Here is a 12,879-nt window from a genome sequence, read left to right as displayed (position 1 = left end):
CATGCCCTTGACCGGAACCGAACCCGGGACCCTTGAGTCCTCAGGCCGATGCTGTATCCACTGAGCCAAACCGGTTAGGGCTTGGTAGTTTTTTAAAGAGGTCAAAAAGAAAGGAATTGGTAGCCCAAAGGAGGATGCTGCCTCCTATGGAACCTGGAAGCCCTAAAAGAATGCTACCACCTTCTCGTCGTATTTTAATTATAATTAGTGTGATATGTTAAGGTGAGGTTCCCAGCTTTGTGTCTTTTCACAAATAGCTAAATGCTGAGGCAAAGTCATCAAACTGAAATGTGAAAGAGAATACATAACATCCATCTGTTACCAGTTACCCTGTAATAAATAGGGACTTCAAAATCTAAGACCTTTCTCTGATCTCTTTTCCCCTCGATGGAAAAACTACTTTCATCGAGGGGGAAAAAAAAAAATACAAATACAATTCTCACTTTTCACAGCAGGCAAATATGTAAGGAAAGTAACACATTTCCGAAGCCAATTCATTCACCCGCCCAGTCTCAGCTCCCCAGACCAAGCCATCGGCTCCCACCTACTGCCCCTCCCTCTCTGCAAATCAAATTAGTCATTCCTGTGGACAATCTGTCCTGAGGTGATTTCAGAGGCCTGAACAGGATCCTGTGCCTGGAAAAAAAATGCCTTTATGACATTTCCCAGCAGATAAAATGCCTCTGGGTTCCTAGTGATAGGTCAGTTTCAAAGCATACTGACCGCCAAGAGGAGATGCCATCTCTAGATCTGTCCTGAGATCCAGACACGTCCTGGGAGCAGGTATGAACAGGACGGAGGAGGAGGAGACGCGGTCTGGAGGCCCTAACGCCTCGAGAAAGGAGAATGGGATTCAGGAAGAGAGGGGAGGAAAAGACTCTGACAGGAAGGACACTGCGCTTCATCTTCCATGTAGACAGAGGCGGTACTTTCCCTTATGTCCGTTATGGTAAGCCCATGGTGAAATGGTGATGATAAAGAGCACAAACCATCAGACACGAGTAGAAACTAGGCGTTGGACGATAAATGCTGCTTTGAGCACGGCCTCTCTTTCTCAGGGAAACACCAGATTCCTCCAGGCACTGAAATGGCCCCCAACCCCCTGAAATGGATAGATTAAATGCCATAAAGTTTCATAAAGCAGAAAAGGGAGGCTGAAATAAAAGTAACAGCAGCCCAGCCAGAGTGGCTCAACTGGTTGAATGTCATCCTGTGTACACTGAGAGGTCACACTGCTTTGATTCCCAGTCAGGGCCCATACCTGGGTTTTTTGGGTTTGATCCCTCGTTAGGGCACATACGGAAGGCAACCGACGGATGTTTCTCACATCGATGTTTCTCTCCCTTCCTTTCTCTACACATGTTCTCAGGGGAGGGTTAAAAACAGAAGTAACAGTGATTTTCTTTTCCACGAAAACCCTAAACCTTCAAAACATATTTTGACCCAAAAACGAGACAAGTTAAGCTCCAGCTCATTCTGGCTAAGGCAGGGTGGACGCGTGGGCAGAGCTTCCAATTGCACAATCCGGAGGTTAATATTTGAACAGACCTTCCTGGAGAGGTCGCACATGGGCACAGACTCATGACCTGCAAACCTACGCAATACTTGGCGCGATACTTAGCTTCCTTGTCCAGGTAGATTATGTTATTCACGTGCATATTTTATTGCCTTCACTGCATCAGGAGCCCTTTGAAGGCATCCATGCTGGCATGTAGGGCAAGGCATGGCCTTTTGAGAGCCCAGAGTCCTAAGTGTGAAACCTGGCGGTTGGATCTTCGAAGCTCACGCAAACCCTCTGAACTTCTGTTTCATCCTCTACACAAGAAGATGGTGTTTCCTACCTTGCAGGTTTGTGGAGATGATTGAACTTAAGTGGAAGGCATGCCGTTGATCCTTAATGAATCAGGCCCAATCGTATTCTCACTGTGAGAAACAGTATATTAGGGACTTGCTGCTGATAAGACTTGAGAGGCACTTGACTGCCTTGGGAGAACACGGTGTTCAAGTCTTTGAACTTGAAGCTATTTATAGCAGCTGCAGCCACCCTTAAAATCATTTAGGCGCAAAGTGTTTAGCCACTTCTGGGTGCGTGTGGGCGCAATGCTGAGCACTGTGCAAAGGAAATGAGAAAAAAAAAAAAAAAAAAAAAGGCTTCTAATGAGATGGTGAAATCTGGGTAAACAGGATGGGAGCCAAAGCACTTGGGCACCAAAGAACAAAACTGAGTCACCCCGGTGGGCAGGGAAAATTGGTTGCTGTGCTTATTGTGCAACCCACAACAAAGGACTTCAAGCGAAGGAATCTACCCTCAATCCCATCCCATGCATGCGTCATCTTACTGGGTATAAAGCAATTTGTATATTTAACATAGCACCATAAACTTTCCCCATGTTATGACATGGCCAGTATAGCTCTTATTTTTATTTGCTTTTAGGTTCCCTAGTTTTATTGAAATATAACATGGTATTTGTTTAAGGTGTCCAACAGAATGACTTCATGTATGTGTATGTTGTGAAATGATTGCCACCGTAAATTAACATCCATCACCTTAGGTGGTTACAAGTTTCTTCACATGAGATGAGAACTTTTAAGATATACTCCCTTAACAACTGTCAAATAACCATTATTATAAATAGCTGCATAATCATCCAATAAGGCTAATATACCATAACTAGAGGCCTGGTGCACAAATCTGTGCATGGGTGGGGTCCCTAGGTCTGGCTGGTGATCGGGGCCGATCTGTGGGGCAACCAGTGGAGTGATCGGGGACCCAGCTTGCACCTGTCTTGTCTGCCCTGGCACCACCTGCTTGCCGGCCCTGACCCCCACTGCCACCCCCTACCGCCACCACTGATCGGGGCCTGTGGGCTGGGGACAGCTCCTGCATTAAGCATCTGCCCCTGGTGATCAGTGCACATCATAGCAACCAGTTGTTCCACTGGTTGTTCCACTGTTCAATTGATTTGCATATTAGGATTGTATATAGACAGATTTATTTAATGGTTCCCTGCTTGTGGACATGCATGTCATCCACTTACTCGACATTTATTGAGCATTTACACTTTTCTCAGGGTTTATGTTAGCAGCTGAAAATATAAACACTTTCCCACTCTCAAAATGCTCGAAGACAACAAAGGAAATGATCAGCACCTGGTCAGAGAGAAGGTATGCCTGCAATGAACCTGGAGCCCTAACCAGGTGTCTCCCCCTGCAGGGCAGGGATGTGCAGGGGCACACTCCGCTCTCACTGTTGGGATCAGGTTTTCCTCTTCTTTTGAACAGAGGAGACTGTACCACTTAGGAAGCCCTAGTGTCATTGTTTTATATCCCTTATGTCTCTCTTCTCTCTGCCAACTCCACCTCTCACCCTCACCTGCTGGTTTATCAAAACTTTCTCTCAGCTCCCATTATTTCAAGGGGGAAAAACGGCCTGAAGTACAATCGCAGGTTGTGTTTGAATTTTATTTTATTTTGTTGTGGGGTTTTTTTTGTGTGTGTGTGTATGTGTGTGTGTTTAAAATATATTTTATTGATTTTCTATAGAGAGGAAGGGAGAGGGAGAGAGAGCTAGAAACATCAATGGGAGAAAACATCCATTAGCTGTCTCCTGCACACCTCCTACTGGGGATGTGCCCACAACCAAGGTACATGCCCTTGACCGGAATCAAACCCGGGACCTTTCAGTGCACAGGCCGATGCTCTATCCACTAACCAAACCAGTTAGGGCTGTTTTGTTTTCTTAAGTTATTTCAGGGAGAGAATAGGAGAGTGAGAGATGGACAGAACCATCAACAATGAGAGAGAATCATTGATTGGCAGCCTCCTGTACACCCCCCACTGAGGACGGAGCCTGCAACCTAGGCATGTGGCCTGGTTTGGAATCAAACTGCAACCGCCTGGTTCATAGGCCAATGCTCAACCACTGAGCCACACCAGCAGGGCTGTTGTTTGCATTTTAAATTGGTCCAGTCTAAATGGGCAAGGCTCAGATAGTCTCAATCATCCAGTAAGACAGACTAAACAGGCTTTGCACCTCCTTGTGTTCCAGAAATCACTCTGCTTTAGGCTGCTGCCCCTTAGGCCTATAGTAAATCTGACTTAAAAAAAAAAAAATAATTGAAAAGTTGGTGACCCATGCCTGGCACAGAGGTGTAAGAGCCATTTCTACTCCAAAAATGGGGAAAGCTTGCCCTCTACTGGTCGGTCCAGGAACTGTTTCATACTCCTTACTGAATTTTTCCGGGATTACTATGGACGTGTGTGTGTGTGTGTGTGTGTGTGTGTGTGTGTACATGTTTAACAAATAAATGCCCTCTCACTTCCACTATCTGGGCAACACAAGATGGGCCAATAGTGAAACACTATTCATCAACAACCTTTCACATTTCTAGTGACATTTCCGAGCCAAGTAATGGAATGGTCGGTGACTGTGCTGACTCAGCTTAGCGGTTTGGCACAACTTCTGTAAAATGAGAAAGAATGTAGAATCCACGAGCCGTTCCTGTGGCTCTCGGGGTGCCCTCTGGCTATGCAGCTCCAGACCAAGGCTGGTTCCCATCTCTGCAGACCAAAGATCAAAAAGCAGTGGGCCGCAGGCTCCAAGGATTTGGACACAGTGTTAGTCTGAGCCAGGTTACTTGGGAATTTGTGAAAGCAAGTTCTGTGAGTAACCTGTGCCTGGAAGAGCGAAAGCATCCTGCAAGGGGTAACACCTGTCTTTTGCTTCTCAGGCAGGCTCCCCAATCTTTTTCTCCTGCTGGGGCACCTAGAAAAGGATACTTTTAGTACCACCGACAGGAAGGCCCCTGGCATGACCCCTAGTACCCCAGGTCCTGCCTCCCTTGCTGGGCTCAGGGTGCACTCTCATGGCACACCATAACCCAGATTTCCTCCAACTCCAGTGTGCCTCAGTCACCTGGCAGGTTGTTAAAACACAGGGCAGCCCGCCCAGCCCCAGAGGTTCTGATTCTGCAGATCTGAGATGGGGCCTGAGAATGTCTATTCCTCACCAGTTCCCAGGTAATGGTGATGCCGCTCCAGGGCCCACAGTTTGAGAGCCCCCACCCTTCAGTGGCTGCCCACTGGCCTCGCTTCCCCTGGCAGGCCAAGTGCACCCGCTGGCTGCCTCTCAAGTGAGCCTGCCTGGGCTTAGCACCCCTCCCCAAGGATGCTCCCACCATCCCTGCCCCTGAAATGCTTCCTCTGGCCTCATACGAAATACAGCCTGGCAATTTTTCTCATTGTCCAGAGGGGAGGTTTTTTTTGTATTTCCCCTATGATGAGGAACGAGGTAGAGATTTGGTTTCTAGACACCCCGAAGTTCTGAGCCGGGCGGGGGCACCTGTGACTCTGGTGGAGGAGGAATGCAGGTGGCACAGCGGGCCCGTCTACAGCCCACGTGTCTGGTTTCAGCCACCCATGGGGTGCGGGGTGGGCAGGCTGATTCCTAGAGAGTGTCGGCTGTCACTCTTCGCTATCTTCCTCCCCGTGCCTTTCCTCTGGACAGATTGGGGAAACAGGGTAGATTTGAGAAGGGAGCCAAGGACTGCTGAGAGGAAAGCCAGACTCTAGGGAAGCAGTTTCCTCCCTGGTGGAGACAGCACCAATACCCTGCGCCCACAGCCTTTTCACTGCCACTCAGCCAGGAAAGCAATCAGCACCTGTACCTGGTTTGGAGGAAAGATAGCAAGAAAGAGAAGAGACTCTGCCCCAGCAAGTGGGCAGGAGATCCACCACTTTCCCCAGGGAAATCCATAGGCTTGAAGCTAGGGCCTCTTTCTTCTGAAAGAGCAGAGGAGGGAGGGAGAAAAGCTCTGTGGTCTTGATTTCTATGCTCTAGGAATCACCCATGGTGACCCACACAGGATACCACTTCCCTGAATTATTCACTTCTAGAATTACCCAGTATGGGTTTGCCTAACCCTTCCTCTGCCTATTTATCGCCCCTCCCCGCCCCCATTATTTATAAGGATAATGGATTGTATGATAAGGACTTCTTTCTTCTTTTGTAGCAAGGTGTAGGGCAAAAAGTCCAGTGAACCAAACCCACCTACTGCCAAGTCAGACACCCAGAGAGAACTTGAGGTTCATATATGTTAGGTTCTTTGATGGCAATTGCATATTGAATGATGTTCAAGGCATAAATCAAATCATGCCTTTCTCGTGTTCATTTAAGTGATGGTTGAGTAGTTTCAAGTCTGCAGCAGAGACTTTACATGAAAGAGCTACCTTGGTTTGGGATGACATGTATGATGAGGTGGCTGTGGCCCATCTGGTGGACCCAGGAGAACAGTGGGGCATCTGGGGACCACTATGTGAACATCAGCCTTACTCCAGAATGGAGAGGCTCTCCCTGTGACCTGGGGACACGGGCCAGTGTCCTGCATTCCTAAGTCCACTGGTGCTTCCTCCCTGGTCAGAGCTGTTGTGGAGCCACCCGCGAGGGGCCTGGGAGCAGCGGGCAGAGCAGCCAAGCAAAGGGTTTCTCTCTTGCTATTGGGATCCCATATGGGTTTCTAGGGATGAGAACTGCCTGGCGTGAGACCAGCCCAGAGGGGAAGTGGGCAGTACAGAGAGGTGGCTTTGGTGTTAGATGTTAGAGCATTCATAGGTGTTGGTGTTAGATCTTTTTTTTTTTTTAAAATACATTTTATTGAATTTTTACAGAGAGAAAGGGAGAGGGATAGAGAGCTAGAAACATCGATGAGAGAGAAACATCGATCAGCTGCCTCCTGCACACTCCCCACTGGGGATGTGCCCGCAACCAAGGTACATGCCCTTGACTGGAATCCGAACCTAAGACCCTTTAGTCAGAAGGCCAACGCTCTATCTACTGAGCCAAACCGGTTAGGGCTAGTGTTGGATCTTAAGAGTGAATATTTGCCCTGCTTCTTACAAACTATGTGACTTTGAGCAGGTTAGTAACCTCTCTGAGCTGAGTCTTAGCACCTGCATGCTGGGAACGAGGTGGGAGTGGGTTAAATGAGACAGACAGCACAGGATGTCCTCCAGACACTGGTCCGGTGCCCTTGCTCGCCCAGCCCTCCCCCAGCATCTGCCTCTCCAGTGCAGAGCCAGGACAAGCCAGATGTCCAACAGCCTGCCCAGCCAGCTGAGTGCAGGCCCGGGGAAGCCCGCAGCTGTCAGCAACTTCCATAAAAGTGCAAATCAGAGAGAGTTCCCTGGGAGTGGCACCTCCTCACCTGCTGCGTCTGAGGTCAGGGGACAAGGGAGAAAGCAAGTGGGTTTGTCTCCTCCTCTAGCTCAGGTGTCAGCCCCCCATCCCTGAAGTGCCGGGTCACACAGGCTGAAAGGGTGGAGTCCTGAAGGCTCCTCTCACCTTCTCTTCTCCCTCCACTCCCTTGTCCCAAGGTTCCCAAGCTCTTGACAGAGGCCCAGGCAGGGCCCAACCAGCTGAGCCTGGGCCTTGGGGCCTGGTTGGCAGGATGGCGGCCTGAGGTCTGTGTTCTCCCCGGGAGGAGGCAGCTCTGGTCCTCCGGGTACCCCCTGAGGATGACCGCAGCGTTTGGGGAGCCTCACCCCTCCGGATCCTAGAGGCTTCTTCCAGCCTCCGGTGCCTGATCCCCATGGAATGTACCCACAGGTGGGTTTTCCCTCCTGGACACAGACTTAGAGTTTGGCCCTGGGCTGGACTCTCACTCAAGCCTTAAGAACAGTCCACAAAGCAGACTTGGATGTGAGCCCTTGCTGGGCCCGTGGAGTCCTCAGCACTTTCCTCAGCACTTTCCTATTAGCAGCAGCACAGCCTCCTCGGTGGCCACGTGGTGGCAGTGTGAAGCACGTCCCTATCTGCACCCTCTGGCGGGAGCAGCCCAGAGGGACCCTCAGCCAGCCACCAATCTCTGAGCAGCTAACCCGTCTTTCTGCACTGCCTTTCTGACTCAGCGGGGCTGCAATGGGGCTGGGAATCGGCATTTCTAACACGTTCCTAGGTGTTATGGCTGCTGCTGCTGCTGCTGGTCAGGGAATGGTGTCAGGGCTAAGAGCCCTCCTGGGAGGATCCAACTCTCCCATCTCACAGGAAGTGGGCGCCCTGCCCGCTCCTTTGGGAAGGCTCCTCTCTTCCCATCCCTCTCCCCCAACATCCTTTGTCACTGAATCCCTAGGGCAACTCCCCACCAAAGTCCTCAACCGCCAAACAATTAACCTTTCTCCAAACACAAGGACTCCACAGAGGGGAGGCATCACTGGAGAGAGAACTGGAACTGGAGGGAAGTAACTGGAGAAGGTTAGAGAGGAAAGATATGAAGGACTGGGCCCCATGCATGCGCGGTGGCCCAGCGCTCACCCCAGGATCACCCCCATCCTCACCACCACCCGTGGTACTCCTGGGCCCGGGATGGGGAGTCAGTGAGGAAGACCCCAGGAGGACATGCCCTTGAAGCCCCTCCTGCACTACGTCCTGGTCCTGGCACCTTCCCCAGGCTCTTTGGGGCATGCGACTGTGTTCCAGCGGGTGGAGTGTGGGTGGAAGTGATGCCATCCTACCTGGCCCAGCAGCCTGCCCCGCCAGCTGAGTGCGTGCCCTGGAAAGCCCATAGCTGTCAGCAACTTCCATAAAAGTGCAAATCCACAAAAGGCTCCTCTGTGATCCTGCACTCTCTCAGCTGTGGGCCTGGATGCCTTGGGGATGATGGAGCCTCTGGCAGGAGGAAGGACTGCATGGAGCTGAGCGCCCCTCCCAGGCCCATTAGACTGTACGTGATGTGAGAAGAAACAAGTGGTCTCTTCTGCCAAGAAGCAGTTTAGACAGCCGCCATGTTGGACGGCGTGACTTGGCAGCCGCTATGTTGGCCCCATGGCTTGCAGCTCCCCTGGGGGCCGCCATCTTGAAACGGCAAAGGCCAACCCCTCCCTTTGAATTAGCTGATCACAAAAGACTGTGCACCTGAGCTCCAATCAAGAGTGAGGGACATGCCGAAACCGGTTTGGCTCAGCGGTAGAGCGTTGGTCTGTGGACTGAAAGGTCCTAGGTTCGATTCCGGTCAGGGGCATGTACATTGGTTGTGGGCACATCCCCAGTGGGGGGCGTGCAGGATGCAGCTGGTCGATGTTTCTCTCTCATCGACGTTTCTAGCTCTCTATCTCTCTCCCTTCCTCTCAGTAAAAAATCAATAAAATATATTTAAAAAAAAAAAAAGAGTGAGGGACAGGTCACACACATCAGAGATTATAAAGCCGAGCAGGCCGCCTGCTCAGTGTGCACGTGCTTCCAGACCATGTGTGTGAACCCTTCTATGTAGAAGTAAAGATATTTGCCTTGCTGCCTGGCTCCCAAGTATGTTTTGTGTTCTACCAGGACCCCTGAATTTGGGGGATCGCCTTATTTGTAACAGTGAGAGAATAATAAACGGCTACGAATTAAGGCACTGAGACTTCAGGATCTGCCTGTTAGGGCATCAAGCATTCCCTTCACCAGCATATCAGACACCTGCCCATTCCCTTCACCGGCCTTATCACATACCTGCCCCAACGGAAAGGAGAAAGAGAGCAGATGCCATCACAACCTACAGCCTTGCCAATCTCTCCTTGTGTTCAGTCAGAAAAGCACAGTTAATGCCGAAACCGGTTTGGCTCAGTGGATAGAGTGTCGGCCTGCGGACTGAAGGGTCCCAGGTTCGATTCCGGTCAAAGGCATGTACCTTGGTTGCGGGCACGTCCCCAGTAAAGGGTATGCAAGAGGCAGCTGATCGATGTTTCTGACTATCCCTCTCTCTTTCTGTGAAAAACCAATAAAATATATTAAAAGAAAAGAAAAGAAAAGCACAGTTAACATCTCCTGCTCTAGGACAATCACAGTCACCACCTGCTGAGGGTCATCATGTGCTGGACAGTGCTCAGCCTTCATTCATTCATTTCCTCTTCCCAGCCGTCAGAAAGTAGTACTGTTACATTTCCCACTTGAGATGCAGATCCGAGGTGGGAGGATGGGGTGCTGTATCATGCCTAAGGCCACCTACTAACAGGCTCCAGTAAGAAGCAGAAACAAGGTTTGCATCCAGGATGTCTGTCTGCAGCCTGCACACTCTAAACTACACCACCTGCTCCCCAAAGACTCAAGGCCCGGCCCTCGGCTGTGTGGACGTTAAGCTGAGTTGGGAAGACATGGAGCAAACTTCAGAGTATGGATTCGGGATTGGGAAGCAGAGTTTTTCTGATGCCGGGGTTGCTGGCTTAAATGCAGATCTGATGAGCCCACTCTCAACTGAAGAAGGACCGGGGAAAGGAAGACTTGATTAACGTAACAAGGTTCAGATCCCTAGGAACATCAGGAGTTTGATGATGTAACGTGTTAAGTTCGGGAACAAACTTCCCTTCCCTCCCACTCTCTGCACGCTCCTGCATCCTTCTCTTTATTTATTTATTTATTTATTTATTTATTTATTTTTAAAAATATATTTTATTGATTTTTTACAGAGAGGAAGGGAGAGAGATAGAGAGCTAGAAACGTCGATGAGAGAGAAACATCGACCAGCTGCCTCTTGCACACCCCCCACCGGGGATGTGCCCGCAACCAATGTACATGCCCGTGACCGGAATCGAACCAGGGACCTTTCAGTCCGCAGACCGACGCTCTACCACTGAGCCAAACCGGTTTCGGCTGCATCCTTCTCTTTAGCCTCATGGTGTTAGGTGGGTCACAGGAGTTGAACACAGGAGAGGGTCTGACTCACTCACTATTGTATCCCTAGCTCACAGAACAGTGCCAGGCACATAGTAGGTGCTCAATAAATATTTGTGGGGTGAATTAATGGGGAGAAAACACAGCTGTCTGAAACCACCTGGCAGCAAGAGTCTGTCCACGTGGAGTCTCAAATCACTGAATCTTAGGGCGGTGGGAACTCTCACGCGGCCTCTGGTCCATGCCTGGCTTCTGCTGAGGACTGCCTGCCAATCATCCCCCGACGCCCGGCCCCCATTCCTTAGAGGCTTACTGAACAGCAGGGCCTTTAGAGACCCTCTATCCCTGAGGGCCTCAACCTTGGCTGTGAACAGTATTCTGGTTTGTAGGATACTGACTCCTAAAGATGCTGAGCTAATTGGTCTGGGCTGCCACGTGGGTGTCAGAATGTTTAGCAGCTCCTCAGGGGACGCTAATAGGTAGCCAACATTCAGAACTAGGGGGCAGTCCCAGGGGGCAGAGTCCCTGACCCAGTCAGTGCTCCTCCCTCCTCCAAAGGCATGACCTCATCTCCTCTGAAAATGCAAGTGAGGGTGTCCTGGCTTCTGTGGCCCATGGTTATTCCCAAGGCCACGTCTTTTCAGCCCTTCTGTGATCTGCCCTCAGTGGGTTCAGTCTGACTCCAGCCCCGGATGCAGCTTCACTCAGGTTCTTTCCTGCTCTGAGACGGGCCATGTGCATCCATTTTTTCAGCCTCCTGGGGAAGTCTCCCACAGCCCCTCCAGCCTCTCTCCCCGCTCTTTTCTTCCTGCCCCTTTCATTTCTGGCCTTCCTTCCTCCACCTCGGCTGCCTTTGAACCACTCACTCTTCTCCTGGCCAGACTCCTTCCCAGATCATCCCTCCCCCACTGAGCTGTCCCGAAGACCTGGAAGAAAGTGAGTTCTGCCTCCTTTTCCATGTCTCCTCTTTGATGACGCCCCCAGCTCTGCAAGGGGAGGGCAGGCCCCAGAGGATCCAGCACTGTCTCCCTCACAGCTGGCAAACAGCTTACTTGAGTCATGGCCTTGGAACACGCATAAACAGCTCTCATGTATTTAAAAAACAAAACACTCGCAGCCAAAAAAAAAAAAAAAAAAAAAAAAAAAATCCAACACACACACACACCACCACCACCACACTGATAAAGGCTTTGGTGAAAGATGATCCTGAGCAGATAAACTGTTCCTTCATCAGCAGCGCAGTACACGAACCCCTCCAGGGGAGCCTCACTGAGAGTATTTTGGGCAGCCTGAGAGTTTAACCCTCATTAGCCCCAACTAAAAATGGGCCCACTGGAATTTCTATGCGCAGCTATTAAGCATCAAGTAGAACTTTCAGTGCATCGTTACAAACCCTCTTACTAATTATACCTCCCAGCCTCTCATGAGCAAAGGCTGTTTCGTCCTGCCTCCCAGGGGCGAAAGCACGGTTGCTCTTATCTCTGACAATTTCTGCACCGCCCCGCCGGGCCCCTGGACTCTCCGGAACACCCTCTGCCGCCTTCTAGGACTTTGCTAATCCTTTCTATTTCGAGCATGTTACAGCCACTGGGGCCACCAGCCACCTCTGTGGAAGGATCTCAAACACCGACTATGGGGACCCCTGCTTAATGTATGGAGAGCACTCAGCACAATGGCTGTGATCCCTAGGGGGCGCTACACACAGCCTATTCATTATTTGCCAGTTGCTTCCTCATGAATAGCCTTGTTTAATCCTTCCAGATCTCCGGTGAGGTGGTGTTACTGGGTCAATTTGCAGGAGAGGAAATGGACTCAGTTACTTGGTTCCGTCACGTCGACTTGGCTCTTTGCACTGCCTATACCTTAGACAATCTGGGTTATGACGGTGCTCATTTTCCTAAAGGGAAATCAGCAGGTGGAGGTCCCCTCACATCACAAGGGTTTCTGAACCTTCAGAAACACCCCAGTGTAGCTTCCATATGATCCCAGTCACGTGCCCCCAACAGCAACTGCTGTAGGTCTCACTCATCAGATGGGGCCGGCAGGGGGCGGTGTGTCCCATTTTCTTTCGGGACACAGATGTGATCCTGTTAAACGTGCTTCCTTTTCATCTTCCTAGAGAGCCAGAGAGCCCAAAGGGAAGCTTCTTCACATAACCCCAGTGGTCTCAAGGCATCGGAGCAATTGCCCCTCTCCGAATTTCAGGAAAGCCCCACAAAGGCCCAATCCAAGTCTTC

At 50.5% G+C, this 12,879-nt stretch overlaps 1 protein-coding gene across 1 annotated transcript in view; it reads right to left on the bottom strand.

Moving 5' to 3' along the window:
• The window catches only part of SPATA45 (spermatogenesis associated 45), a 67,131-nt gene that overhangs the window by 43,398 nt on the left and 10,854 nt on the right, over positions 1–12,879 (bottom strand). The gene's annotated exons all lie outside the window — the stretch shown is intronic.

This window comes from Pipistrellus hanaki (assembly GCF_964339955.1).
Source record: "Pipistrellus hanaki genome assembly, chromosome: 18".
Lineage (NCBI taxonomy): Eukaryota > Metazoa > Chordata > Mammalia > Chiroptera > Vespertilionidae > Pipistrellus > Pipistrellus hanaki.
Note: the sequence above shows the minus strand (reverse complement) of the source record. Positions and strands in the feature narration are given on the sequence as shown.